The sequence below is a fragment of the Panulirus ornatus genome, chromosome 70, assembly GCF_036320965.1.
Source record: "Panulirus ornatus isolate Po-2019 chromosome 70, ASM3632096v1, whole genome shotgun sequence".
Classification (NCBI taxonomy): domain Eukaryota; kingdom Metazoa; phylum Arthropoda; class Malacostraca; order Decapoda; family Palinuridae; genus Panulirus; species Panulirus ornatus.
In genome coordinates, this window is record NC_092293.1 from 2,503,764 (window position 1) to 2,509,021 (window position 5,258).

Genomic DNA, 5,258 nt, shown 5'->3' on the forward strand with positions numbered 1-5,258 from the left:
GTCAGATGTTATCGCTGGAAGTCCTGGCCAAGTATTGCATCAGAACATAGGTCACTCAGTGTACTAAGTCGTGTAGCTGGTTATTGAGATTGAGAATAAGGTCTAGTATAACATATCCTGGAGAACTGGTGTTAAAGGATTTCTGAGCCACAGTGATGCCCTTACTGGTCGGACGTACTTTTAATTTCAGTTCCTGTGCAACTCTCTCACTAATGTAGCTGTCAGTACTGTATGAACCCATGACAACACTCACCTTCCCACCATTAAGGGTTACTGAAGTTGTGGAATGTGAAAGACTCTGAGGAATATTGGCAGTAGAACTGAACGCTGTTGCCATTGAGCCTGATGGGGTTCTGAACTTGCACACTCGAGCAAAATGCCCCTTGTTGGTACATTTATTGCAAGTGGCTTCACGTGCCAGACAGCGATTACAAACATGGTAAGGGCCGCCACAGAAGAAGCATTTCTTTATTGTAGTGCAAGTAGCAGCCACTGCAGATCTCTTAAAAGGAACCGAAGAATCATCAGGTATGCTCCTTTCCGTAATACCTGACGAATGATCCTCTTCTAGGGTCTGTGGATTCACTACAGCAGCTGCATGAGCAGTCTGATGGGCGTAGGCATCAGCATTGCTTTGTGCTGGGTCTAATGAATAAGCTTGTTTATATGCATTGTGCAGGTCAAGAGTGCCGTTTTCCAATGGACGTTGACGGATTAAAGGCGAGGCAATGCCAGTGATGAAGGCATCAAGGTTACAGTCTTTACTCAAGTTACGCAGTTCTCTGAGAAATTCATCTTATGATTCACCTGGCCTTTGTTGTCTGTTGCGAGTGAGTGTCTAGCAAAGTTTTCATTGAAGTCCTTACATACAATTTATCTAGAGTAGTTATAGCAGAGTCAAAGTTTTTGCACACTTCGATATATTCAAACACATTGTGGTCCACATAGTTCATTAGTGTTCTGAATCTGTCTGGTGCACGGCCTATCCACACACTGCACAATACAGTTTGTGAATGTTCTGTGCCAATGTCGTCACTCCTTCACTGCTGTTGGAGAGCTGGGGGTCAACATCCAAGCTGCAGCATCTTCGCCATGGTTGAGATTTAAGCTGAGTAAATTGGTGTGATATAGAAACACGTGGCTGCTGCTTTCCAAGCTTCACTCAGCTTAAATCTCAGGTACAGTCTGGAAACAAGAACATAACACTTCTTAGTTACAGTAAAGTAATAATAAGTTATAGGTAAAACTAAGATATATATCTTATCATCCTCAATATAAAGTAAATCAACTCACATGACTGTTGTGTCGCCATCACCTCGAAGGCTCCCGCTATGTAAACAAAAGTAGAGTATGAAAAGCAAACCTATCAAACTATGAAAACGCAGCAGTATCAAACAAGAAATGAAACTAATAAACAATGGCTATAAACAGATGATAGGAAAGCTATAAAGAACCTTTAATGCTGACTGGAGCCTCAGAGTATGATATTGCTGCGTAACGAACGTAGGTGGCGTTGGCTGGCCACGTCTTCTGCACGTAAACAAAGTACACGTTTCAGGTATACAGTTTGGCCATGACCATACATTGTCTTTCATCATTTTACTCTTTATACCTAAAAATAACTTTATAACTCGTGAAACAGCATCATGCACATGCATATATACATTTCAGTCAGGTTATATAGCTATGAAATTATCAATATAAAGCGACTATGGATGTATAGTTTTCCAAAAAAAGTGTAAGATGAAGTGGCTGTTTCTCATGTGCACCTGAATCTGAATCTGAAAGCAAGAATACATACATGGTGGGACGTGCCACTGCTGTGTTGTGTGAGGAAAATTCAAACACACACACACCCACAATATGTGTATCATCGATTCCCGGAAGAAAATGATCGGTAAGTACTGTAATTTGCTCTTAACGTATGCTTATTGGCCATTAACCCCGGAGTGACATAATATAGAGTAGTTCTAACCGGTAGCTGTGAATATGTTACCATGCGAATTTTAGTTCATTCATGTGAGGCAGACTGTGTGCCTCATATTATGAATGTGAGTGTAGACAAATTACACACAAGCTACAACGTTTGCTGCAGTTATCATTTTGTATCAAGAAGTTATGTGACTGGACAGATGACATCCTCCCAACAGAAACAAGATCTTCCTGTTTTGTAAGGTGTTCAGTAGGTGCAGGATTGTGAAACTTACAGTGTAGGTGTATATGTCTGCACTGCTTATGTGCAATGCTATATCATACATCAAAGCTAATCTTTGTTATGCATCATTCATGCAGATGGCGACTGCAAATCCTATTTATATACTGGTGATTGGAAAGGTCTGTATTTAACATGCTCTTATTTGCACTATATTAGATAAATGTGTACCTGTTGTTGATCTATTAGATAATTAAGAAATATTTGAAAGAGAAGAGAAATTGTGAGAAAATAGAAAGAAATATCCAATACATAGATTGCGGATGAGCGAAAAATGATTATGCTCATGTTACTGAGCAACCACATACAAGATGATACACGGAGAACAGACAGTTGTGATCAAAATATCTTACATAACATCAGGATGATAAAAATGTATATACTATTATTAACAGATAAATGATAAAGCAAAATGGAAGAAAAGCAAATAGGTTAAATTTCTGCTACGTCAGTTGAATGAAGGGAAGTATAAGACCCTTTACTTCTGTTAGTGACCATATGTGTACTAGGAGAAAATCTGAAGGTGAGATAAACATGACAACTACATAACATCAGGATGAGTGAAACTATATACTGCCGTTTGTATTTGATAAAGATTTATATTAGTGACCCATGAAGAATAAGGTTATGCGTCATGACTATAGAGGGCGTGAGAGAGAGAGACCCACAATGTTGCCAACACGTATTTTGGTCATCCATTTTTGTATTGGTTGGAGCAGTGGCTTTCCTATCATGATGTATATAGTCATTGCTTGGGACACCAGTGGCCAGAACTGCTGCTGCCCCACACGGCCTCCTCAGAGAGCAGCGAAGTGGATAAGATGGCAGTAGGAGAGGTCGGCTCGCACCAAACCACCAAGTGGACGACCCCGGTGCAGGTTGCGTGAGGAGGATGAACGGCTGGGGCAGGTCGTGCAGGACGTGTGAGCAGGATGAACGGATGGGACAGGTTGTGCAGGACGTGTGAGCAGGATGAACGGCTGGGACAGGTTGTGCAGGACGTGTGAGGAGGATGAACGGATGGGGCAGGTCGTGCAGGACGTGTGAGCAGGATGAACGGATGGGACAGGTTGTGCAGGACGTGTGAGCAGGATGAACGGATGGGACAGGTTGTGCAGGACGTGTGAGCAGGATGAACGGATGGGGCAGGTTGTGCAGGACGTGTGAGGAGGATGAACGGCTGGGGTAGGCATGTCGTGCGGGACAGAGCCATGAGGTCAGCTGTCCACGTCAGCCACAGACGCAGCAGTGTCATGCAGGCACCACCAGACGCCGTCTCCAGGAACAACACCTACACTGCCACACTCCTGCTGAGGAAGAGCAACTGAACCAAGCACACAGGCAAGCACGCGCGCCTGGGATCTGCCCTACAACATTTAGGAGTGGGAGAAGGTGACTGGGAAGACGTTATCATGTTGACATATGAAAAATGTTCTCCTCTGTTGAGGCAGGTTCAAGACTGTGCTGGAGGCGCCCTCACAATACCCGTTACAGTTCTGAACATATCTGCCAGCTTCAACACTGAGGCAGAGTGCAAGGGTCATGTTGGGGATGGAGGTGGAAACCTGGGCCTGGCCAGCTGGTAAGGTCACTGTAACAGCCAGCAATACAGTGAAATATTAGATGTTCTTCATCCTCCTGTTCGCACCATGACCGTCCCACAGTCAAATGTCATCCAGCTGGTGCAGGATAAGTGCTCAATACACACCAGTAGAGCAATGTGTGGTGGTCTAGTGCCCACATGGAAATCCAAGTCTTGGACTGGCCCACGAAGGGTGTGACATGATCCCTACAGAGAAGCTGTGGGCAATTATGAGCCGGGAATGGAGGGTGAGTGAGGCCAGGAACCAACAAGACATCATGGACACTGCACGCGAGGTATGGTACAGCCTTCGTCGCCGCCCCCAGTGTCTGCACAAACTTCGTCCATTGTGTTGCCACAAGGATTCACCAAGTTGTTGATGGCCGTGGCTGGGGGATGAAGGTCACATTAAATGTAATTAAGGTTAATTTGTCATGTTACTGCAATAAACTAATGTTCCTGTTCGTCCTGTATGGTTATTCTAATCACACAACCCCATCAGTCTCTCTCTCTCTCTCTCTCTCTCTCTCCCTCTCTCTCTCTCTCTCTCTCTCTCTCTCTCTCTCTCTCTCTAATTGCTGGAAGCAGTATAACGGATCCTTATAATACTGATGTATGAGGGATATAAACTCAGTCTCCAGTGTTTAGTCTCGATTCCCAGAAACCTTGGAAAGGTAAAGACTCACTCAGTTCCCCGGGGGCCCGGCTCTGTGTTGTTGTGTAAGACAAACGTAAAGTCTATCATTACCTATAGCTATACCGCAGTCATCTTGGCAACACTACTACCATAACCGGCCCACTCCACTTCCCTCCTACCTGACACGCATACCTCATTGGTTGTTGCTATTTTGACCGCCAATTTTATCGTTAAAATTTAAATCTTTATATCTCTTTATATCTTTATATTTTTATATCTCTGCGTACACAGTATCATTATATTGCGGTGAACATCTACATTATGTTGATTATTTAAGATAACAAGTAGGAGACAAAAAGAAATATCCAGAGCGAAAAAAAGTCCAGATTGGAGCGCCCCCAGACGGCCAGGGGGGAAGTGGAGTCGCCGGGACTAAGCCATCACGACTGACCAGCGTTGCCAACATGACTGCGGGCGGCAGGGTAGCACATAACTGTTCAAGCTCAAGTTGCCAAGTTTCTCTGTTCTTAATTTAACCCTAAGCAATTATTTCATTTTGTGACACTCTGTGTCCAGGTAGTGGCCATTATACCAATGTAATCTGGAAAATAGATAGGCTGGAAACAACCCAAAATCGTGAAATAAATGAGTGTTAATCACCAAGCAAGTGTGGCAGTTGTGACTGAACGTCATTAAACCCGTCCAAAATAATGCCATGGATGATAATTCACTGGTAAGTCCGTAGCCGTCACCTCCACCCTCACCAGAACAGCTATGTTACCACACCAAGGCACCTGGGTTCACTCACTATGAATCATAGGTACGAG

General features: G+C 43.9%; 1 long non-coding RNA gene across 1 annotated transcript; it reads left to right on the forward strand.

Annotated features, from left to right (window-relative positions):
* Positions 1-2,978: 2,978 nt before the first annotated feature.
* Positions 2,979-4,259, forward strand: LOC139747733 (uncharacterized). Its single transcript, XR_011712454.1, has 2 exons — positions 2,979-3,090; positions 3,371-4,259. It is a non-coding gene; the product is annotated as an uncharacterized lncRNA (long non-coding RNA).
* Positions 4,260-5,258: the final 999 nt, after the last annotated feature.